This window comes from Lissotriton helveticus, chromosome 7, assembly GCF_964261635.1.
Source record: "Lissotriton helveticus chromosome 7, aLisHel1.1, whole genome shotgun sequence".
NCBI lineage: Eukaryota > Metazoa > Chordata > Amphibia > Caudata > Salamandridae > Lissotriton > Lissotriton helveticus.
Window position 1 is genome coordinate 1,234,277,573 of NC_136068.1, and position 26,685 is coordinate 1,234,304,257.

Consider the following 26,685-nt stretch of genomic DNA (forward strand, 5'->3'; position numbering starts at 1 on the left):
AAGGGGTTAAGCCACCCTTTGCCCTTCCAGAGGGGGACGGTTCAGCAAGAATAGTCAGGGTATTATAACCATGTAAGAAAAGGTCTTCTCTGTTCCACGTTTCTTGGAGACAGATGATGTTAAAGGATTTGATGTACTCTATCCATGCCTCGTCCGATAGCCTACGTGAGATGCCTGCTACATTCCATGAAATCAGACAGATGGCACCACCATCTGACTGGCTATTTGCTAAACTAGGGGGTTTACTAGACTGATTCCTTCCTTTTATGTTTGATTTGTGTCATATTCCGATCCTCCTCTCTGTCTTTTATTAAGCCCTGGATTTTATTATTAGTATTAAGATACATCTACAAATCGCTATTATTGGCCAAGGGATCAGGGAGGGGGAGAGTTATTTCTGTGTTAGCATTTTCCTCAACACTCTCTAATTGAATTCAATCGACCTCAGCCAAGGTACTCAAGGGGTCAAAACGATTTGCATGGTACCATGGGGGCAACGATGGATATGACTTTGGCCCTATTTGAGATACAAATTCTATTTGGCTAGATCACCCTACAAAATGTCAATAAAAGAACCCCAGGGGCAGTATCAAAACCCTAGACTTGTCCATGTTCTGCTCATTCACCCAGTCGATTATGGCTCTTACCAAGCCAGGTGCCTGAAGTTCAAAACAATACAGTCTCCCTTCATTGTTTTCTTGGCTGGGCCAACCCATCTAACCCTGCGGGCCATCTTAAGCTCTGAGAACAGGGAATTTTGGTTTATACCAGTTTTGGCATTTATAAAGTATAAAGACGTATTCCTCAGAGAGGGCCAATCCTCGCTCTCTCCAGGAGCTAAAGGAGGGACGTTTGCTAAGACAATGATGGAAGGAGTAGTTTGTGGGGGCAGATTAAGAATCAAATCCGGGCTACTCTGAGATGAGTAGCGTGGATGGTTTTCCGCAACTGAGGCCGTGTTTACTGTGTCTTTATTTTGAATATTTCGATCCCTTGTGTGTTTATTGATACTTGGAGCCTGGGGGACATCCTTGGTCTGGCCGTCCGGTGTTATCACAGTAGTATTTAAATAGGGACTTGCATTCCCAGAATTTCCCCTCCGGTTCCCATCATATGTTATATTTTTCCCCAAGGGATCTGGTTTATCTGCGTCCACACTAGCAGGGTTTCCTTTGGGCCTATTCGTGCTGGGTCTCATTTCAGGGTGTGATACACATGCATTGGGATATTGGTTCTCTAGGCGCGATAATCTGTTATCAATGGTCATCAATTTATGAAGCACCGGTTTTCAGTGAGAGCAGATTACCGCTCCAAATTTTGTCCAAAAACCCCCCTCCAAGCCCTGTTCTATAGTTGGTAATGTAGGTTTAGTTTGTGTGTCTTCAACAACTATATCTTGGCTTGCCGCAGATGCAGGATCGATTAAAGGTGCTGGAGTTTCCTTTGAGGCCTTACTTGCTAAAGGTCTTGGTATAAGCTGTATCTGTTTTTTTTAAGTACTTGGCCTTTCCGTTTTTTAACAGTCGGGACAGGGCGATTTCAATTCATTTGCTTGTTTTTTTGTGCCCTTGTCACTACTCAGGGTTTATCATTGGGGGCAGGGGAAGAATCTAAAGAATCTGGGGGCATATCATCAAGACAGACGATACAATTATCGCCGTTTTAGCGGAAGAAAACTGCAGCTAACACGGCGATAATGGGCTTGATGATATGCTCTATGGAATTCCAATTGAACCCCATGTTAAATGTGAAGGACATCTAATATGGGCTTCAATTGGAATTCTATAGAGCATATTATCAAGCCCATTATCGCTGTTTTAGCGGCAGTTATCTACCGCTAAAACGGCGATAATTTTATCGCCTGTCTTGATAATATGCCCCCTAGAATCTCCTGAATACTTGGTGATTTAGGCGATGATAAAATACACCCATTAATTTGTAAACCTCCATTAGCAGAGCCATCAATGATATTAGGGCTGGAAATAGTATTGCCATTTTGGGGCATTTGAGAGTCCAGAGACAATCTACACTCTGTTTGTTTTATTTTATGAATTATGGCGGTTTCAGCTCTTAATAAAAAGGCATCTAAAGTGCCAACTACCCCCTTTCCCTTACCATCCTTTTGTTTTGCCATTTCAAATGTGCCCCCGCAGATCAACAATTTTTACCAATATAAGTTAACACCAAACAATTTTGAGCCCTACAAAAATAACATGGGCATATATACCACCAAGTTTTTCCAATTCCAGTTGTGCAGAGTACGAGCACAGACTTACATTAGCCAGAAAATAGATGTTAATGCAGTGGCCCAGCCCAGCCTCCTTCGGCCCCTGACGGCTACAGATGGCCCGCCCTTTGCACGGGCTTAGCCCAGCGCCTGTGGGAAGGAACTTAGCTTAGCTACCTACATAGACCGACTCATAATAATAGTAAATAGTAGTAGCACAGAGAGTGATGGTAGAGAGGCAGGATAAGAATGTAGAAACAGTCTACAAGAAGATCAAAGACTATTTTGTAAAAAATAGAATTAGGAAACAGTTTGGAAGGAATAGGAGCTGTAAAAGTTACGGAAGTATAATTATATTAACAACAGAACAACTTACTGGGGCCATCAGAAGAGCCTGCAGAGGACCGTTTCTGCCCACTTTGTTCCGCCGGAGTCTCAGTAGTCTTCTTGCTACTGGGAGGTGCTGATGATCATGAAATAAACACAAACATGGATGATTGTTTTTTTGAATATTTAATTTCTTTGACCACACTCTAAAATTATCTCGGGGAAACAAATTACCAACAATTGCGCTACATGTATTGACCTATCTTATCTGGTCAACTAGGAGGATAATACTATAGTATTGCTGGATTCGCAGACCGTCTACCGTCTACTTGGAAAGTTATGTAAATCACTAACTAAACCAACAACAAAAAGGTTCTACTACGACTGCCAGCACTCAGCAGCACGCACCGTGACAGACACAGTCCGTCATCATGATTGCAAACCACTAAAAAATGTCCTACTACTAATAACAAGTCATAATATACTCAACCTATCAATCCAACACTATCTCTTCTTCTTAGTGGCAGCAGGAGTACAAAGTAAGGACTAGACTTGAGTCTCTAGTTTTTCTAGCATTATGCAGTTCTGTAAAGTACTACACTCGAACATATTCAGGCCAAATGAGCACAAAGTTGCAAACAAGTAAGCATAGTAGCAACGCCACTGAGGAGGCGAGCACCTGCAATCGCAGAAGCTATTTAAACATAATTTTACCTGCAATGTAATCGAATCGGCAGCAGTCTTGCTCTTCGGGAAAAACATATATTAGCAATATAACACAGAGCAGAAGAAAACAAAGTAGTTAATAAATAGCTACTCACCAAGGCCAGGGATCTCCACACCTAGCAGGTGGACCAGGTCCTGCTCCCGGTCAAGGACGTTTGCCCACCGGTGCGTCGCTTGGTCATAGGTGCGCCGGACCCCCGACTCCCTACGCATGGCCCGGCACACATTATCCCACAGCTGGAGACGCTCCCGGAGGCCATTCCCTTGACCAGGCCTGGGCCCTGCTGCCACGGTCTTCGGGAGGTGGCGCTGAACATAAAATATAGGTGCGGCTACCTCCACCACGCTGAAAACCTCCCTGGCCACTACATCCTCCCCCCTCAATCGCCCGCAAGGGAGCCGGGTACGGGGTGAGGGACCCTTTCCCTTGCTCTTCCTGGCTCCCTTTGCCATGGTCCTGGACAGCTGACAGAAAAAATAGGAAAGAATAAGAAAAAGTAAAGAAAAGAAAAGAGTTAAAAAAAGTAGCTTGAACGTAACCAAAAGTAGAAAAAAATACAAAATATAGATGTAGAAAAAGAGAGGGATAGATAATGAGTAAAAAAGATCCCAAAAAAGTTCAAAGACACAAAGGATTGCTAAGATTAGGGAAGGATTGAAAAAGCATGCCCAGAACCATAGCAATGAATGAAAAACAAGATGGCCGCGCCCATTGAGGAGCACGTGGGTAAGTTTGCACAATATTTCCCCCACGAGCTATGCAAAAACGCACGCGAACACGTAATCGTGCCAGGCACACAACGTGCGCTTGCAAATAGCGCCCGGAAACGGAAATACGCAACGCGGACAAGATGGCCGCGCCCATGTACGACTGCATGGGTTACTTCGCAGTTGTTGTAACTACAATTTAATTTTGGTAACTATCATTCCTTTTTTTTTAAAGTGTTGTGGGTAGTAGTCAGTAGTAGACCTGAGCTAGTCATGGCCTCATGGGTGTATGCATGATAAAGCAACGGTGTTTTTTACAAGCATCATTTAGGGCCTGGACGGCATTGGATTGAATTGGGAAATGTGTTTTTTTGGGGTGGGCTTTCTGTTGTTGGGCCTGGCCTTTTGGCTGGTGGCCATTTAGAAGCCTAGGCCTGCAAGCTTGTCTGGCCTTGTCTGCCAAGAGGCCTGCTTTCATCCAGTAGGCTCAGAGCAGGTAGCCACAGCTTTATTAATCAAGTGTTTCTGTGTGGTCTGTTGACATTTTAGACATCATGTAGAGCATGGATGGCAATGGATTGAGTTGGGAAATGTGTTTTGTTGGGGTGGGGTTTCTGTTGCTGGGCCTGGCCATGTGGCTGTTGGCCATTTTGAATCCTAGACCTGCAAGCTTGTCTGGCCTTGTCTGCCAACAGGCCTGCTTTCATCCAGTAGGCTCAGAGCAGGTAGCCATAGCTGTATTATTCAAGTGTGGTCTGTTGAATTTTTAGACATCATTTAGGGCATGGATGGCATTGGATTGAGTTGGGAAGTGTGTTCTCATGGGTTGAGCTTTCTGATGTTGGGCCTGGCCATGTGGCTGGTGGCCACCATTTTGAAGCCTAGGCCTGCAAGCGTGTCTGGCCTTGTCTGCCTACAGGCCTGCTTTCATCCAGTAGGTTCAGAGCAGGTAGCCACAGCATTATTAATCAAGTGTTTCTGTGTGGTCAGTTGAATATTTAGACATCATTTAGGGAATGGATGGCATTGGATTGAGTTGGGAAATGTGTTTTGTTTTTGGGGTGGGATTTCTGTTACTGGGCCTAGCCATGTGGATGGTGGCCATTTTGAAGCCAAGGCCTGCAAGCTTGTCTGGCCTTGTCTGCCATCAGGCCTGCTTTCATCCAGTAGGCTCAGAGCACGTAGCCACAGCTTTATTACTCACATGTTTCTGTGTGGTCTGTTGAATTTAGACATCATTTAGGACATGGATGGCATTGATTGAGATGGGAAGTGTGTTTTCTTGGGGTGGGCTTTCTGATGTTGGGCCTGGCCATGTGGCTGGTGGCCATTTTGAAGCCTAAGCCTGCAAGCTTGTCTGGCCTTGTCTGCCAACAGGCCTGCTTTCATCCAGTAGGCTTAGAGCAGGTAGAGCCAGCTTTATTAATCATGTGTTTCTGTGTGGTCCGTTGAATTTAGACATCATTTAGGGCATGGATGGCATTGGATTGAGTTGGGATATTAGTTTTTTTGGTGTGGGCTTTCTGATGTTGGGCGTCTTAAAGACATGCCTTTGTTGTATGTGTCTGGTGTGTGTTGATGTGCAATGCATGCACCCTGCAGACCTTTTTGGGGCCTGTGAATTTTTGTATTTGCATTTTGCTTCATTAAAAAGGCAGAGCAGTGTGCTTTCGCATGCATCCTTTGCCTGGCCTTTATAGGCATTTTGTCAGCTCCTGGTGTTTCCCAGGTCCCCTGCTTGTTGCTTGTGATTTGTGAGTGTCCATGTGGCCTTTTTTTGTGGTGGCAGTTATTAGTGTCCTGATTTTGCCATATAGGCCTGCATGGTTTTCCTATTGGCTTACTGCTTCCATCCATCCACACCCTTTGCCAACAGCAGCTCCATGAATGATGTGATGCTCGAATAATTTAATGCCAAATAGGGTTCACCCCACTTCCATTACATGTGTATTTTGGTGGTTCTTATTCTCTTTCCTATCCTTCCTGGGAGTGTAGTGTGTGTACACAGTAGTAAATCATAGCCCTTGTTGACAAAGTCTCAGGAATGGCTAGACTATATCTTTTGTTTGTACTAGTACAGTAGTAACTAAACCACAACAACAAACGCAACACTTCACTGATGTTCTTCTCCTGGCTTACTTGCTTCTAGGTACACAAAAAGCCAGAGGAGGGGGTGTCATCGTCATCACCCGTTGTACTGCCAGCCAGACAGAAGTCCTGCTGCACATCACGTCCACGTGTGACCACAACTTGTTGTGCATCTGCGTCCTGCCTGACATCTGAAGAAGATGTCCCCAAAGAAAGGTATCAGGTCCAGTACCAATAAAGTTGCCGGTGAGAAGAAGGAACAGAAAAAGGAAGTGCCAGCATTAACCGTGACTGGTGTGCCGGTCAATGTTTTTTTTGGGACCAAAAAAGTTACGCCTGCAGCAGCGTTGTCTGGGAACCAAGTTGGGAGCAGCACTTCCGCACCAACGGTTCAACCCCACCAACCTAGGCCCAAGCACTTGAGTGTCGCAGAAGTAGCCATTCTACTAACGAGCAGCGATGTTGAAATGTCATTATCGCAAAGTAGTACACAATCAACACAGGCGGAAACTCAGCAGATACGTCTGCAGCCGCAACAACAGCAGCAGCCACTGTAACAACAGCAGCAGCAGCCGCAACAAGAACAGCAGCAGCCGCAACAAGAACAGCAGCAGCCGCAACATAAACAGCAGCAGCCTCAAGAACATCCCACAATAGTAGTTGTTGCTCCTGAAATAGGGGCATTGCAGGAAATTAAGCTTCCTGCAGACAAAGTGGAGCAAACCACTGTTTCGGAAGTTCTATCGCCTTCCAGACCACCAGCAAGGAAAAGGAAGCTTAGTCCATCATCTTCTTCAAGCCCCGCGTCTGATGATCGTAATGCTTCTTGGCAGCCACCAGCTCAGTTTGAGAGTGATGCACGGCACAAGACAATGCTTCTGAAAAGGAAGGTTCTAGAAAAACCTACGGTTATGGAGGTAGATGTACAAGAGGGGGATGATGTTGATGAAGAGTTAGACGAGCCAATCATCACGCACATCACTCCCGCCCCAGAGGGGATGGAGACCAACATTCTCACCCTATCCAGAAAGGCTGCTACTGAGCGGGATGTAGCACGGATACCACCAACACAGGTTACACCACCACAACCTCCAGCTGCCATATTTTCAAAGGCCTGGCAGTGTCCTACTACATCCAGTTCAACATTCTCAGTAGGTAGAGGAGGTAGTAAAAATCACAGTGTAGCTGCACAGAGTCACATTCCAAGCACACCCTCCAGTTCATCTGGTATTGAAGGTGGCACATCCAGCAGTGCCAGAAAGTTTTCCTCCCCAGTTTGAGACTTCTTTTCTGTTACCACCAAGGAGGAGAACATTGCTATATGCTCAATTTGTCGCACAGGCGCGGTAAGCTTGGTACAAACTATGGTACGGGAGGCCAAGCAAGTCATCTCCGAATACACCACATTATCGTGTGGGAGAATCACCTACTTTGCTTAAAACAAAGTAAAAAAACTCAACCCATAGAAGTTGGGCATGAAGAATCAAGGGATGATATTATTGCGGTGGAAGGTGAAGAAGAATGAGGCATTTCTAGCCATGGCCCAGTGGTACCGCCCACATCCTCCTCTGTAACATCTGAGTGGTACTGCAGTAAGAGCCATACTCAGAGTCAGCCTGAGGCACCAAGGCGACCGAGTACTGGAATGAGACAAAGTGCGTCGTTGAGCCTAAGTGGGTTAATGAAAACAACAGCACCACAAAGGAAAGTAATCCAGCCTACCATTGAGAACATGTGTAGGTTGGAGGAGCAGTTGCCAAGCCACAGATTACATGTGAATCATTGCACACTGGGTGTCTTTTGTGGGGGTTTGAGATAAACTATCTGAACGAGGTGTTGTTGACACAGCTGAGATTTTTAAAGCTACTCGGAAACATGCAACTGTAGCCATGTTCGCCATGGAGAATTGTCATACTGCTCTAAACATTTTAGACGAGTTTCGCAGCAAGGTTTTTGAATGGCTGCACCCAAGAGGGCTTAGTATTGGTTTTGTTGCCACAAATAATGGCAGTAATATACTTAAGGCCATTGACCTTGGTTCCTATTTCAGGGTTTCGTGTTTGGCGCACTGCATAAACATTATAGTTCAAGAAATTCTGAAAAAAGAAACCATAGTCAGCAACTTACTGACCACCTGACGAAGAATATGCACTCAGTTCAGCCATTCATTTAAAGCTCGGAAGCAGCTGAGGATCTTTCAACGTGAATATAAGATGCCAGTCAAAGCACTCATCCAGGAGGTCGCAACATGTTGGAACTCTACGTATTACATGCTTGATCGTCTGTTTGAGCAGTACAGGCCACTCAATGAATATGTCATGCGAAGAGGGTATGTCACTGTTAAAGGCATGATCATTCAGATGGACCAATGGGGCCTAGTTAAATGCCTGACTGAGATACTTTGTCCTTTTGAGGTCTTCACACGTGAAGTCAGCACGGAGGACAGTACAATGGGCCAAGCTATCCCATTATTGCAAATGCGAGAACATCAGCTGAAGAAGGTGTATGAATCATACCAATTTGTAGAGGAAAAAAAGGAAGCCTATGACTTGGTGGAGAGCTTAGTCCGTCACTTAGCTGAAAATATAAGGGTGCACAATAAGATTTTGTCACAAGAACATCTAATTTCTGCCACAATTCTGGATCCACGGGCAAAAACGGGACTGAAGACATTTATTCCTTTTTCAGAGATGGATGTTGCCCGCTACAAAACTTGGATAGCTGAGGCAACGAGTAAGTTGGAAAATGAACGGCTACTACTTAAAAGCCCGATAGATCAACCCACAAGAAATACTGCAGCAGGGCATGCGGCATCAAGTGCAACTTCGGAGGCTAAGGGCAGTGCGTTTGGCTCACAACATTCACCATCAATATCGGCAATTGGCAACAGCAATAATAACTGGATCATTGCGCCCAGTAGAATTGTTAAACGATTGGTATTTACAGTTAGGCATTAATAAGCACAGTGCTGATGCACAGAGTAAAGAGCCCAAAAGATTAGCAGTAGGACACCTGAACATTGAGCGGATGGTCCAGGTCAATCTGGATGACCAAACAGAGGTGTACATTGATCAAAACCCATTGCAGTATTGGTATAGGAAAAGAGCTGAATGGCCCCTGTGGCAAGTGTCTCTTCTGAATGTGTTTTCAGTGCTGCTGGTTCCATTGTAACAGTGAGAATGACCAGTCTCTAGCCCAAAAACGTGGAGAGTTTAACAATGATCAAAATGAATCAGCACTTCATAACACCGAATTACACAATACATGAAGCAAGCGATGAAGATGAGGACAGCGGCTCAGGTGACTGAAGTAGTGTGTCACAGCATGATTACCTACTACTAGCTGAACCCCCAGAGTTTGAGGACAAGCTATACTTCCCTGACAATTATGCTTGCACTTACTGTCTTCCTCCCTTTTTTTCCTTTATTTGTGTGTCTGTCGTTCCAGTTACAAACTTTGAATCACAACAAATCCATTACCACCGTCTTCCACTCTTCTTATTTCAATATACAAGTTTCAGGTGTCTGCATTTGACAGTGCAGTCCTCCGAAACCAGCTCCTCCGCTCCATCAAACTGAATCTGCCACCTAAATCCATTGCCCTCATGATGATTAGATGATGGAAAAAGACGCCAAAAGACGTGAAACATGATGACTAGTATAGCTATCCTCCTTTCAGACCCGATAGAGACTGCCCATTAACTGAAAAGGAAATGGAACAGGTGATGATTGATGCCATGCATTGGACACAGAGTCGTAGACTGAGTGATTTTTTTGTTGTTTGTTGTGCATGAAGTTATGTCATTGTGCACTAATCATCTTTCTACAGTACACACTAAACGTAACTCAAGGCAATTTTCCCCTTCTTGCAAATATGAAATTTGTACTTCTACGGCAGCTTGATACATTTCTTTTGAATACAGGAAGGGGACTCAATCTGCACACTGAGTATGACAACAGCACCGTCCATGATGATGATGATGGCGAAAAAGACGGCCCGTTAACTTAAGATGAGAATGAACAGGTAATGAAAATGAATGGCATGCATTGGACACCTGATTCTGAGCGATTGGTGTTTGTGTGTTTGGTGTTTGTTTGTTATGCACGAAGTGAAGTCAAAGTGTACTAGTAGTCTTACTGTACACACTAAAGAGTGACTCAGCTAAGCAACGTGCTGTCACTGTGGGCCTGCTCTGTCCTGTTGTTGTTGAAGGTCAATGCTGGAAACAGACTAGAGTAGAGATGATGCACACATGCCGCTTCGTAAAGTGTTCTTCTTGCACTACACCATAACTTGTGTATTTCTTTCAACTTTGTTTCTCAATATCCCCTTTGTTTTTCCATCTACAATTACAGGCCGGGCCTTGCCCTATACTTGGGAAAACATAACAATGCACACTTACCTTACCAATAAATCTAAATTGTTTTCTTTTTTCCAGGCGGGCAGTGGCGACTGGCGAGTGGCGACACCCTAGATTGATGGACGAGAGGACCAAGAGAAATGCAGAGAAGCAAATCCATTCCACATTTTCACCAGGATAACACAGTAACAGTATCAACTTTCATCTTCTTTTAAATAATTTGATTAATTTTTTTGTCTACATTCTTTACAACAGTGTGTTCTTTTTTTTGTTGTTATTATCATTAGGTTTGCTCTCTGTTTATGATTCATCCCTACCAATATTTAAAAATTGTATTTGCTATCTGTAAAAGTAATAAGCCCGGAATAACTGAACAAGAAGTGTATGTAATCCGGGTCTCCTTATCAATGATCATCATGCATGCATTTCCTTTTTCTCCCTTAACATATTGATATGGATATGGTAGTCTACAAAGATTGTCGTTTGTTCATGCTTACTGTTTTTCACTGTCAAACCTTTCCCCAAATCCCCTTTCCATCCATTCAAAAACCCAAACCCTCTTCCCCCGGGCTGTGTGACTTATTAAGGTGTGACTAAATTAAATGCACACGAATAATTAATCACACGCTTGCTGAGGCAGATGTGGCGAAAGCAACATTAATTCAATTTCAAGGCAGAGTGATGATCTTCTTCTGCTTGCCCTCCCATGAGCAGTATATGTTAGAGGTGATTATTAACAAAGGAACATATACCTCAGCATTAATTGCCGGCATTGATTGGATTTGTTATCATGATCATCCTCATACACAGCACTAACTGTTACTCTGTAGGCCTAGTCAAGTGACTCGACACAACTTTAGTTTGTAACTCTGTCTAGTAGGCTATCCCCACCACCATTATGTTTTGTTGTACAATATTTTTGCATAATATTGTTGCTCTGTAAGTTCTGTACTGTACTTCATTCTACTACTCCTCGAACAGTCTCTCAAAGGTCAAAGACTGTCTCATTTTCTTTTTTTGCAAATGCTGCTGCCCTGCCAGTGTCTAAGACTACTACTACCACCACCACCACAATCATGGGATGTTAGAAAAAGGAAACCATCATGCAGCCATCACTGTGCCTAAGTTAAGCATCAAGCAAAGGTAAGAGAAGTTTGGGGGAGGCATAATTATTAATGGACATGTTTTCAATCAATTCACTCTTCCCTTTGAGTCCAGATAAAGAATGCATAGAGTAGAAGAGAGAGACTGACAGTACTAGTAGGACAACTCAATCAGTGAGGGGTGTTGCATCTATCTGGTTGTGTCTTACACAGTCAGCCAATTATTTAAATCAAACACTGGCTATGGGTGGACCTACACCAGCAAGGAAACAGTGTGATGTAAAACAGTAACCCCACCTACAAAACATTAACAACATTGTATGTAAAGTAGAAATATATCGATTTCATAGAACCCTAAGAAAAATAAACGATGTAAAAAAAACAACTTAAAAGCTTACCCACTTCCCTCGCTAACCCCAACCATTGTCTGTAACCGTAATGAGAGTCCAAAATGTCCAACCCCAATGCCTAAATCCCACCCATCAAAACAAGAATTGAAAAAGGGGCAATGGACAGGGTCTATGTGTGGATTGTCTCTGGAGGACACGTCGCATGTGCTCTTATAGTTTGACGACGCAGCGCTTTAAGGTGTGGCAGTTGCAGCCACAGTGGGGGGGCACCAGAGATGGCAAGGAGGTGGCGGGTGGCTGCCAGACGGTGGTGCCGTACTGCTGGAGGGCGGTGGCTAGGGCCTGGGGCACTGCAGGAGGCTTCAAGGGCTGCGGTCTCCTCCTCCTCCTCTTCCAAGACGACCAGCCACCGATATTCACACTGGATTGCCTCCAGCTTGCGGCGCCGTGCCTTGACAGCCAACTCCTTCCTATCAGGTTTGGAACTGGAAGGAGTAGCTGTATATCAAACAGAAAAAACAAGACAATTGTAAAATATACTCTTAGAAAAACATTAAGACAAGTTAATTATACACATAGTGTGGCATGGTAGCACTATAAAGCACAGTACATAACATTTGTGGTATGTATCTATCCTCCCACTTGCTTGGGCTTTAACATTTGCAGGATTTTTTTCAGGCATTCAACCAACCATGCATCAGATTCTTCACTATCAGCCACCTTTGCAATTTGCATGCTTGCATCACACATATCCTTCTCTCCGTCAGTCATAAATATTAAATCTCTCCCGTCCTTCTTCCTTCCACATGTCTTTCAGTTCAACACCAGGTGATCTGATCTGACTTTTAGTCTTGTCCATAAAACTTTCAAAGCGGAGTTGAAATCACAGATAGATGAGGCCATTGGTTACTCAATACTCCCGCCCCTAATGCCTTCACTAATGGCAATTATAGGATGTCTTCACTCTTCAAACGTTCACAACATCGTACTTACGTAGGGCATCATCAGGATGGCGGGTGGACAAAGTCCGCCCGCCATCCTCACGCTAAAAGGGACCATAAGGGCGGGGGTCCCGTGGGGGCAATTAGATGAGTATATAGTCCACTGGAGCAAAGAGCAGGGTCCGCATGATGTCGTGTTATCATGCGGACCCTGCTCTTTGCTTCAGATCCGTGGTACTTACTTTTCTCCATGGACACACTTTTGACTGATTCCCTGTGATATTGCATTTGCGTCTGGCTCCACATGATCTAGTACTTTCCTGGTTTTTTAGTTGAGATCTCGCCCGATACGTCTACATTGTTGTTCTATAACCAAATCTTGCTTATTTTGAATTATATCGGTCATTCTCTACCAGTGGACTACATACTCATCTAGCCTATGTTTGACGCCAGTTGATTTTTCTTAAACACTGTGCCAACACTGACAGTTAACGGCTTTTTGGAGTCCCACGCCTCATTGAGGTCTCATTGGTCCAGGACGCTCTTTATTCTTCATTATTATCATCCTACTACATCCTAACCTGTTTGTTTAGCCTTGAGGAAGTTGTGGTACTTATTTGTACTGACGAACCACGTGTTGGCTGTTTCCATTTGATGATAATTCTTTGAATAAACAGAATAACGGATTAAAAAAAAGAACATTGACTTGACTCTCCTGTTTCATGAAATTAAATCTGAAGGATATATATGTGTTGAACATCATTTTTTGATATGAGATATTGTGATTATTATGTCACCGCTCTGTTACTGAATATAGGATAGTACACGCTTGACCAAATTCTGTTGTCTCAACAGTACAGTATACATACATACAGTACACCCTTGCAGTGAGTGTAATGTCAATAGTTAAGGATTATAAATCTAACTTACCGCCGGCTGCCACTGGTGCTGGCACTCCCCCTACCACTCCATCGGTATCGGCAACTGCCGCATCCTCCCCCTCCGCGTCGCCTTCACCGCCGCTGGCCCTGGCAATGGTGGTCGGTAGTGCGCCTAGAAAACATTACAGATTTTTTAGGCGTCATATACATCTCCGCCCTATTGGTCAGTAGCAAGATTGAATGAGTTAATAGTATACAAAATACACCACTAGTACCAATCAGGTAGTAGTAGAGTAGACACTAGTAGTTATATATGGTCCCTAGGTTCATTCTAGCCTTTGCTTAGTTAGCCGGAGCCATGCAACCATTTTACATTTGTTTCTTTTATTTTTGCACATGTGACGTTACCTTGCAGCTTGTTGTATAAGACACCTTTGAGCCCACATGACCTCATACTGCTACTGTCTAAGTGCTGCCTACAAGCGGTCAACCAAAACATTAACAAGCCACTTTTTTATGAAGTTCTGATGACTGTTAGTCCATATTGCTTATCTATAAATGCTACACTTTTTGGCACGGCTGAGAAATGCTTGCAATATACTAACGTGCACCAGGTTCTTCTAAGGTGAGGGGCCCCAGAATTGACTCAGAGATCTTCATTTATAAATTTATATAAACTATATTCCTACCTAGGGGATGGTGGTGCTTCCACAACTGTTCAGTTATCATGATTTATTTCCCAACTGTAAGTAAGTGTAACAATGTTTATTGTTTTAATGTTATTGATTTTCCTTTTGATTTTGAACTTACATAGACTTGGTGGCATTTGGTGTGGACTTACATAAGTGAGCAAGCAAAAGGAAGGGTGTGCATGTGCATTGCTTCCACGACTGAGAGGTTGGGTGTGTTCTGTTCTGGGTTGTCTACTTGTTGGGTATCTGGAGGGAGGGTTCGGAGAGCTAATAGTTATGACAAGACACTACTGTAACTAGTCAAGCAGGGGATTGTGGTGGGTTCTGAACTTCTGATTGAGGTGTGTGAGGAAGGTCCAACCTCCTATCACCTACATCCTATTTTCTTGTGCAAAGTTCTGTATGTGCAAATTCCCTACAACAGTAGTAGTATGTCCTATCATATCAAAATAGTAATAAATGTGGTTGGGCATTTGTTGGTGTGAATTGTCAAAGCCTCAAGATTAACAAAGGCAAAAGATCAATAAGACTACAAATAGTACAAGAGGACGACCCAAAGGACTGGACTCAATGGCTAGAGCTTCTGTTAAATCTGAGATTTATTTAAAACATTTTAAATAAAGAGTGGCCAACTGGGCAAGCTTAGCTACTACAGTACAGACAGACTAATAGTAGTAGTAGTACAGAGAGTCATTATAGCAGAGGCAGGGATAAAAAGATTTTCGAAACAGTGATAGAGATCGCAGGTCACCCGGTCAATAATTTCACCATACACGTACTAGGCCCATATACTAATTTCAATTTATCGTATACATTAATCGGGTGACCATACACTCTACTACCAGTAACCCTGGTTCCTTCCTAATTGATTCCTCGTGTACCCGACTTACCAATCCACCGTTACGGGTACCTATGACCACAATGGATCAGAGAGCTAGCTGTAAAAGAAAGGCAGACAACCAAAATACCAACATATACTTTTATATTTTCATTAAAATGACCACAGACTACTGGAAAGTTTTAAAAGTTTATCTAGAATTCAGATTCGGAGAGCATACAATTTACTACCAAAAGGCAGTCAACAATCAAAATAGCGAACAGCACGTAACCATAAAGGAAGAAAAGTAAGGCAACCATTTATAAGTCTATAGGAAAAGGACAGGAGATAAACTAAACAGATTTCAGGAATGGAACTTAAGGAAGTATAGCTAAAATTGGGCAAATTTATGCATGTACTAGAATATTACTATGGGGAAATACTCCAAGGTTTGGGTAATAATTTGGGAAATCCTATACATTTATAGGAGGGGAAAAATTGGAACACGCTATATTTCTAAAAAACCTTACTTCGATCAATTAGAGAAGAGAAAATTATAAACCACATCTATATTTTCATAAACGGTATGAAGAATTGTACTAAAAGGAAGGGTAACATAGGAACATGCTAGAAAACGGCAAGAACGTATGAGCTTTCTTTCAGTAGTTTTGCGAAAGCATGGAAAATCAATTATGCGCAAGAAAGAGTATGTCTTTATTAAAGCAAAAGACAGAAAATAGAAGGTGCAGTGTAGAGTTTCAGCACTATATATTTACCTAGAATGGTGTGAAGACCAACCCTGGCCACGGATCAGTCAAGGACAGGAAAAACCCCACGGAAGGACAGTCATCAATGGGACAGCAGGTGCAGAATGGACACCCCAGGACAGGACAGGAAAACCAGATTAGGATCAGGACAGGACCACCAAGGCACGACCAGCACCCGCAGTTCGGAAGCAACACCTGCGCTCCACCCTCTCTGCAGCTATCAGCCAGAACCCCGATTGGGTTAGCGAACTCCCCAGCAAAGTGCTTCGCCAGCACTTAAGGTTTAGTAAAATCTCTAAAGTCTATGGTATTTTTCAGACAGAGTGCTCCGCAGCGCTCTGTATTCAGTCACCTATTGAGTGCGTTGGGTCAGTGACAGGTCAGCTATTCAGACAAGTCGGACAATTTCTCTAGCTAAACCTACGCTAGTTATACTGTTTTTGGGTCAGTGTACCACCCCCCCAAATGTTGCAAGAGTCAGAATCGCCAATTTCGATTGGTCCCCAGGTAGGATAGGTCAGCACACAATCAGAACAAACTTCTACAAGCCTAAATTTACATTTCTGGAACTGCCTATTGATTTTGGGGTTCCCATGACCTATTCTACAGAATACAAAGAAAGAATACAAATGTTTCAAATGTAGAACATTTCGACTTCTTCGGCTGGGTGAAGGTGCATCTTCCCAGGCACATCTTGGCTGCCACCTCTGGTTGGCAGTCGTTCAATGTCACTGGCCGAAGTCTGTCATGCGCATTAGTGTACTTCAATATGGAGTCCTGTGCATCCCATCAACCCTCAATATCGTGGTACATGAAAAGTAAGCGAAAACAAATTAGAACATAGAAATAAATGAATTTACTGTATACCATGAATATCTACTCTATACGCCTTACTGTATAGTATACTATTGCGTGAATGATTAGTGTAAACAGACAACAACATAAAACCATCCGCGCAAGCTTCACCATGTGAGTACATAGACAGCCATTTTAGAAGCAAGTATGCAAGTGCAAAGACTCCCAACAAAACTGCAAGTGCGTCACGTCACGTGAGTGTGACTAACGCATGCGCAGAAGAAAAACCCGCCAAGCAGCGGCCATTTTTAGGAACAAGGGTTACTGAGTTAGTAAACACATAGGCAAGCGTCACTAGGACACCCCAAATATCAAATTAAAGTGAAATTAGTAAGACGGACAGGTTGGATTACATGATTAAAATTATTTGAGGTTCTTGAATTCAAGCAAGTCGCATAATATGCGAAATTTTGCTCCATCAATCCCCTCTTTGATGATATTTACTATCATCACAAACCTAATGGAATCAGATGCCAACTTTTCAAACTTTGTGCATTTCAATCTATTCTAACATTCGATTCAATTTCTCTTTCACATCTTTGTTAGGGTGAGAATTTTTCACCTTTTTGTAAATCTGATTATTCAGTTCCTCCAATTCAAGTTCATCCACATTCCGTTTCACACCTCTCCTATTTACAGTGTACTTCTTTGTGTGCTTGCGACATTTGCAACAGAAAAATATGAGGAATATGATGAAACCTATCACTCCAATTGGCATCAGTACCTTAAACAATCAACCTTTACCTAAATTAGCAAACCAATGACCTACAGAAGAGAGACCATCAGTAAGTCCCTTCCAGGCACTATTTACCTCCAGTGATTTGAGTTCTTTTTCCAAATTTGTAATGTTCTTCACATATTTTTTAATTTGTACACTTTTGTCCGGTATGTAAGTGCAACAATGTTGCGCTTTCACCATCCGGCAGACTCCGCCCTCTTTTGCTAATAATGTGTCAAGAGCAAGTCTGTTCTGTAAAACCATAGATCCGATCGCAACCATTTCGGTATTGACCATCAGAAATCCACTAGCAGTGTCAGTAGCTAACCGATCCACTACTGTAGACAATTTGCAAATTCTGTGTGTGTTCAGAACCACTCCCACTCCAGGTATCAATGCACTAAAAATACTACCCATTATTTCACCTACGCTTTCTCTTTTACTACGCACTAAGCCATTAGTGTCTTCATTGCTTCCAGCAATTTCATTCACATGGTATATTTTCGGGAAGACAATGCCAAAATAGCAGGTTCCATACCAGTGATCCGGCAATTTGAAATAAGCCTTGTTTCCACATATATAATAAATTCCGGGAAACACAGGTTCTGACCCATTTTTGAAACCCCAACCTCCAATTACCTTGTAATTGTGCTCACATTGACTGGAACCAATGAAAATGTTATTATAATAACTAGTCTTTTCGCGGTGAAGACACAGTTTCTCCTTTCTCTCGAAATCCAGCAACAAAGCAGGACCACTCCCACCATTTGAGGTGCTTTCCATGTTTTCAGCCCACTTAGGAGTTTTCTGTCTTTTGTCATTTGCCTTTCTTTGGAAACTTTCCCTTCTTTTCTCTGCCATATTTAGAAACATTTTTTATTGTTCATGTAATGAACAGGTCAAGTTATCCCTGTGTGCTTCATTTAAATCTATGGTACCTATAGTCAGGAAGTATTCTCCCATATAACGTGTAACGTCCCTTTTAGTATGTACAGGATTCAGATTTCCACGTATAGGGAGTTCAGAAAATATCACGTCAGAGTTTCAGTAGTAGTACTTTAACGGTCTTCTTTTGTAAAATAATCTAGCTAAAATACTACAGGAAATTCCATAAGTCAAGGGCAGTGATGATAAGTCACGCCTTCAGCTACAGAAGTAGGTAGCTTCATGCAGACATAGCAGTCTTCTATCTCCATAGTTTCTACGTAATGTACTAAAAGGTTAGCGAATACATTTAGATGAGTCTGGTTCTTGATTCAGTGATAGTGTAGTCCTTTCTCATCTGGTGCTTCTAAGTCTTGTTTTGTTTGTCTGAGGCTAAGTGTTTTCTCACGTCTTTCTACACTTCGTGTTGTCAGTTCTTCAGTGTCTTTTGTCACAGTCTGTGTAGGGTCAATACTAGTGTTTTTGCTCACCATATAAGGAATAAAAACTGTTAGTCCTATCCATAATATTAATACTATAGCTACACTACATATACATGCTTTGCAGCATGTCTTACAACAATTACGTCTAGGCCTTCCATTCACATTTGAATCAGACATTTCTGCTCAGAAGAAGTTTCTCTCAACCCCTCTTTGTAACTTTGCACAGGTAGCTTACACTGAGCAATTTCAGGTTGGTTCGTCTTCTTCGGCAGACTGATCAACTGTCTGTTCTTCGTCACTTTCGTCAGTTATATCAAGATCCTCAAATTCCTCCAATATCAAATAAGTCCATTCAGGGTCGTGATATTTTTCGTTCAGTCTTTTTATTCGATCACTTCTTCTTTTGGAGCTTTCTCCCGCTTGCTCTGCTATACGAGAACTTCTCCTTCTTTCCTCAAGCTTTTCTTCTACTGCTTTTAGTCTCAGTCTCAGTCTCTTAATATATCTTGGTTCGATATGTTTCTTTTTATTGAGTCTTTTAGCCGGCACTGTATTTTGGCTTTCTTCTAATGCTCTTTTATTCTCGTTTGTTTGTGGCACTTCTTCTTCTATCTCTTCCCTTCCTGTCTGACTACTCCCAGGTCTTACTTCAATTTCTTCTGCCTGGTTACTAAGCTGGCCTTGTTCAGGTGTATACTGGATTTGGCTTTTGGGTTTTTCTTTTACTGTGTCCTGAACACGTTCTTCTAAGTCTATCTGGTCCTGTTCAAGCACTTCGAACCTTTGATTTTCTTCTGCTTGAACTTTCGCCCTAATTTCTGTCTGTCCCTTTTCAATCTCAGGAGTTTGTGGAGGTGTATCGATTACTTGCTCTGTCCCTGTTTGATCTTCTTCTTCCTCAGATTTGACGTGAATCTCAATAATCTGAGGGTCTTCTCCCATTCCTGTCTCGTCCTCACTATTCCACTCTCTGTCTGCGTAGGTTTGACTTCTTGTTCTGATTGGGTCTTCGGTCAGGTCGATTATGGGTATCCACTCATCTTGACTGGTGCTCGGTTGTTCTATATCAGCTACTTCGGAACCTACGTCTGGAGACTCCTCAGCTGGGCAACCTTCAGCGTCAGTCTTCTTTTCGTCTCTTATTACCTTCTTGGTATGGCTGGCATGGATCCACTTCGGGACGCCAGCACACTTCACCGCTGTCGTGGTCACCAGTATCACTTGGCGTTGTTGTCCCCACTTCGGTGCAAGGCAATCTGAACGAGTATGCTTCTTGATTACAACCCAGTCGCCTGGAACCAATTTATGGACTGAAGTTCTTGGATTGGCGACGGCGTCCTCCCCAATCTGGCGAGAGATAGAACGCACTTGGTCACCTAGTTGCTTGCAGTATTCAAGTACCAAATCATCAGAAATGGTTAACAGTTTGTATCCTGGTACCCATACCTGTCTCATCACTCTTCCCATCAGGATTTCATGCATTTGTTTCAACTTTGTTTCTCAATATCCCCTTTGTTTTTCCATCTACAATTACAGGCTGGGCCTTGCCCTATACTTGGGAAAACATAACAATGCACACTTACCTTACCAATAAATCTAAATTTTTTTCTTTTTTCCAGGCGGGCAGTGGCGACTGGCGAGTGGCGACACCCTAGATTGATGGACGAGAGGACCAAGAGAAATGCAGAGATGCAAATCCAGTCCACATTTTTGACCAGGATAACACAGTAACAGTATCAACTTTTATCTTCTTTTAAATAATTTGATTCATTTTTTTGTCTACATTCTTTACAACAGTGTGTTCTTCTTTTTGTTGTTATTATCATTAGGTTTGCTCTCTGTTTATGATTCATCCCTACCAATATATAAAAATTGTATTTGCTATCTGTAAAAGTATTAAGCCCGGAATAACTGAACAAGAAGTGTATGTAATCCGGGTCTCCTTATCAATGATTATCATGCATGCATTTCCTTTTTCTCCCTTAACATATTGATATGGATATGGTAGTCTACAAAGATTGTCGTTTGTTGTTTGTTCATGCGTACTGTTTTTCACTGTCAAACCTTTCCCCAAATCCCCTTCCCATCCATTCAAAAACCCAAACCCTCTTCACCCGGGCTGTGTGACTTATTAAGGTGTGACTAAATTAAATGCACACGAATAATTAATCACACGCTTGCTGAGGCAGATGTGGCGAAAGCAACATTAATTCAATTTCAAGGCAGAGTGATGATCTTCTTCTGCTTGCCCTCCCATGAGCAGTATATGTTAGAGAAGATTATTAACAAAGGAACATATACCTCAGCATTAATTGCCGGCATTGATTGGATTTGTTATCATGATCATCCTCATACACAGCACTAACTGTTACTCTGTAGGCCTAGTCAAGTGACTCGACACAACTTTAGTTTGTAACTCTGTCTAGTAGGCTATCCCCACCACCATTATGTTTTGTTGTACAATATTTCTGCATAATATTGTTGCTCTGTAAGTTCTGTACTGTACTTCATTCTACTACTCCTCGAACAGTCTCTCAAAGGTCAAAGACTGTCTCATTTTTTTTTTTTGCAAATGCTGCTGCCCTGCCAGTGTCTAAGAATACTACTACCACCACCACCACAATCATGGGATGTTAGAAAAAGGAAACCATTACGCAGCCATCACTGTGCCTAAGTTAAGCATCAAGCAAAGGTAAGAGAAGTTTGGGGGAGGCATAATTAATAATGGACATGTTTTCAATCAATTCACTCTTCCCTTTGAGTCCAGAAAAAAGATTGCATAGAGTAGAAGAGAGAGACTGACAGTACTAGTAGGACAACTCAATCAGTGAGGGGTGTTGCATCTATCTGGTTGTGTCTTACACAGTCAGCCAATTATTTAAATCAAACACTGGCTATGGGCGGACCTACACCAGCAAGGAAACAGTGTGATGTAAAACAGTAACCCCACCTACAAAACATTAACAACATTGTATGTAAAGTAGAAATATATCGATTTAATAGAACCCTAAGAAAAATAAACGATGTAAAAAAAACAACTTAAAAGCTGACCCAATTCCCTCGCTAACCCCAACCATTGTCTGTAACCGTAATGAGCGTCCAAAATGTCCAACCCCAATGCCTAAATCCCACCCACCAAAACAAGAATTGAAAAAGGGGCAATGGACAGGGTCTATGTGTGGATTGTCTCTGGAGGACACGTCGCATGTGCTCTTATAGTTTGACGACGCAGCACTTTAAGGTGTGGCAGTTGCAGCCACAGTGGGGGGGCACCAGAGATGGTAAGGAGGTGGCGGGTGGCTGCCAGACGGTGGTGCCAGAGGCTTTAAGGGCTACGGTCACCTCCTCCTCCTCTTCCAAGACGACCAGCCACCGATATTCACGCTGGATTGCCTCCAGCTTGCGGCGCCGTGCCTTGACAGCCAACTCCTTCCTATCAGGTTTGGAACTGGAAGGAGTAGCTGTATATCAAACAGAAAAAACAAGACAATTGTAAAATATACTCTTAGAAAAACAGTAAGACAAGTTAATTATACACATACTGTGGCATGGTAGCACTATAAAGCACAGTACATAACATTTGTGGTATGTATCTATCCTCCCACTTGCTTGGGCTTTAACATTTGCAGGATTTTTTTCAGGCATTCAACCAACCATGCATCAGATTCTTCACTATCAGCCACCTTTGCAATTTGCATGCTTGCATCACACATATCCTTCTCTCCGTCAGTCATAAATATTAAATCTCGCCCGTCCTTCTGCCTTCCACATGTCTTTCAGTTCAACACCAGGTGATCTGATCTGACTTTTAGTCTTGTCCATAAAACTTTCAAAGCGGAGTTGAAATCACAGATAGATGAGGCCATTGGTTACTCAATACTCCCGCCCCTAATGCCTTTACTAATGGCAATTATAGGATGTCTTCACTCTTCAAACGTTCACAACATCTTACTTACGTAGGGCATCATCAGGATGGCGGGCGGACTTTGTCAGCCCGCCCTCCTCACGCTAAAAGGGACCATAAGGGCGGGGGTCCCGTGGGGGCAATTAGATGAGTATATAGTCCACTGGAGCAAAGAGCAGGGTCCGCATGATGTCGCGTTATCATGCGGACCCTGCTCTTTGCTTCAGATCCGTGGTACTTACTTTTCTCAATGGGCACACTTTTGACTGATTCCCTGTGATATTGCATTTGCGTCTGGCTCCACATGATCTAGTACTTTCCTGGTTTTTTAGTTGAGATCTCGCCCGATACGTCTACATTGTTGTTCTATAACCAAATCTTGCTTATTTTGAATTATATCGGTCATTCTCTACCAGTGGACTACATACTCATCTAGCCTATGTTTGACGCCAGTTGATTTTTCTTAAACACTGTGCCAACACTGACAGTTAACGGCTTTTTTGAGTCCCACGCCTCATTGAGGTCTCATTGGTCCAGGACGCTCTTTATTCTTCATTATTATCATCCTACTACATCCTAACCTGTTTGTTTAGCCTTGAGGAAGTTGTGGTACTTATTTGTACTGACGAACCACGTGTTGGCTGTTTCCATTTGATGATAATTCTTTGAATAAACAGAATAACGGATTAAAAAAAAGAACATTGACTTGACTCTCCTGTTTCATGAAATGAAATCTGAAGGATATATATGTGTTGAACATCATTTTTTGATATGAGATATTGTGATTATTATATCACCGCTCTGTTACTGAATATAGGATAGTACACGCTTGACCAAATTCTGTTGTCTCAACAGTACAGTATACATACATACAGTACACCCTTGCAGTGAGTGTAATGTCAATAGTTAAGGATTATAAATCTAACTTACCGCCGGCTGCCACTGGTGCTGGCACTCCCCCTACCACTCCATCGGTATCGGCAACTGCCGCATCCTCCCCCTCCGCGTCGCCTTCACCGCCGCTGGCCCTGGCAATGGTGGTCGGTAGTGCACCTATAAAACATTACAGATTTTTAAGGCGTCATATACATCTCCGCCCTATTGGTCAGTAGCAAGATTGAATGAGTTAATAGTATACAAAATACACCACTAGTACCAATCAGGTAGTAGTAGAGTAGACACTAGTAGTTTTATATGGTCCCTAGGTTCATTCTAGCCTTTGCTTAGTTAGCCGGAGCCATGCAACCATTTTACATTTGTTTCTTTTATTTTTGCACATGTGACGTTACCTTGCAGCTTGTTGTATAAGACACCTTTGAGCCCACATGACCTCATACTGCTACTGTCTAAGTGCTGCCTACAAGCGGTCAACCAAAACATTAACAAGCCACTTTTTTATGAAGTTCTGATGACTGTTAGTCCATATTGCTTATCTATAAATGCTACACCTTTTGGCACGGCTGAAAAATGCTTGCAATATACTAACGTGCACCAGGTTCTTCTAAGGTGAGGGGCCCCAGAATTGACTCAGAGATCTTCATTTATAAATTTATATAAACTATATTCCTACCTAGGGGATGGTGGTGCTTCCACAACTGTTCAGTTATCATGATTTATTTCCCAACTGTAAGTAAGTGTAACAATGTTTATTGTTTTAATGTTATTGATTTTCCTGTTGGTGTCGCATTGTCGAACAACGCACAGAGCTTGCCAATTCAAAATAGAAATTTTGAACTTACATAGACTTGGTGGTATTTGGTGTGGACTTACATAAGTGAGCAAGCAAAAAGAAGGGTGTGCATGTGCATTGCTTCCACGACTGAGAGGTTGGGTGTGTTCTGTTCTGGGTTGTCTACTTGTTGGGTATCTGGAGGGAGGGTTCGGAGAGCTAATAGTTATGACAAGACACTACTATAACTAGTCGAGCAGGGGATTGTGGTGGGTTCTGAACTTCTGATTGAGGTGTGTGAGGAAGGTCCAACCTCCTATCGCCAACATCCTATTTTCTTGTGCAAAGTTCTGTATGTGCAAATTCCCTACAACAGTAGTAGTATGTCCTATCATATCAAAATAGTAATAAATGTGGTTGGGCATTTGTTGGTGTGAATTGTCAAAGCCTCAAGATTAACAAAGACAAAAGATCAATAAGACTAGAAGTAGTACAAGAGGACGACCCAAAGGACTGGACTCAATGGCTACTGTTAAATCTGAGATTTATTTAAAACATTTTAAATAAAGAGTGGCCTACTGGGCAAGCTTAGCTACAACAGTACAGACAGACTAATAGTAGTAGTAGTAGTACAGAGCGTCATTATAGCAGAGGCAGGGATAAAAAGATTTTCGAAACAGTGATAGAGATCGCAGGTCACCCGGTCAATAATTTCACCATACACGTACTAGGCCCATATACTAATTTCAATTTATCGTATACATTAATCGGGTGACCATACACTCTACTACCAGTAACCCTGGTTCCTTCCTAATTTATTCCTCGTGTACCCGACTTACCAATCCACCGTTACGGGTACCTATGACCACAATGGATCAGAGAGCTAGCTGTAAAAGAAAGGCAGACAACCAAAATACCAACATATACTTTTATATTTTCATTAAAATGACCACAGACTACTGGAAAGTTTTAAAAGTTTATCTAGAATTCAGATTCGGAGAGCATACAATTTACTACCAAAAGGCAGTCAACAATCAAAATAACGAACAGCACGTAACCATAAAGGAAGAAAAGTAAGGCAACCATTTATAAGTCTATAGGAAAAGGACAGGAGATAAACTAAACAGATTTCAGGAATGGAACTTAAGGAAGTATAACTAAAATTGGGCAAATGTATGCATGTACTAGAATATTACTATGGGGAAATACTCCAAGGTTTGGGTAATAATTTGGGAAATCCTTTACATAGGAGGGGAAAAATTGGAACACGCTATATTTCTAAAAAACCTTACTTCGATCAATTAGAGAAGAGAAAATTATAAACCACATCTATATTTTCATAAACGGTATGAAGAATTGTACTAAAAGGAAGGGTAACATAGGAACATGCTAGAAAACGGCAAGAACGTATGAGCTTTCTTTCAGTAGTGTTGCGAAAGCATGGAAAATCAATTATGCGCAAGAGTATGTCTTTATTAAAGCAAAAGACAGAAAATAGAAGGTGCAGTGTAGAGTTTCAGCACTATATATTTACCTAGAATGGTGTGAAGACCAACCCTGGCCACGGATCAGTCAAGGACAGGAAAAACCCCAAGGAAGGACAGTCATCAATGGGACAGCAGGTGCAGAATGGACACCCCAGGACAGGACAGGACAGGAAAACCAGATTAGGATCAGGACAGGACCACCAAGGCACGACCAGCACCCGCAGTTCGGAAGCAACACCTGCGCTCCACCCTCTCTGCAGCTATCGGCCAGAACCCCGATTGGGTTAGCGAACTCCCCAGCAAAGGGCTTCGCCAGCACTTAAGGTTTAGTAAAACCTCTAAAGTCTATGGTATATTTCGGACAGAGTGCCCCGCAGCGCTCTGTATTCAGTCACCTATTGAGTGCGTTGGGTCAGTGACAGGTCAGCTATTCAGACAAGTCGGACAATTTCTCTAGCTAAACCTAGGCTAGTTATACTGTTTTTGGGTCAGTGTACCACCCCCCAAATGTTGCAAGTGTCAGAATCCCCAATTTCGATTGGTCCCCAGGTAGGATAGGTCAGCACACCAATCAGAACAAACTTCTACAAGCCCAAATTTACATTTCTGGAACCGCCTATTGATTTTGGGGTTCCCATGACCTATTCTACAGAAGACAAAGAAAGAATACAAATGTTTCAAATGTAGAACATTTCGAC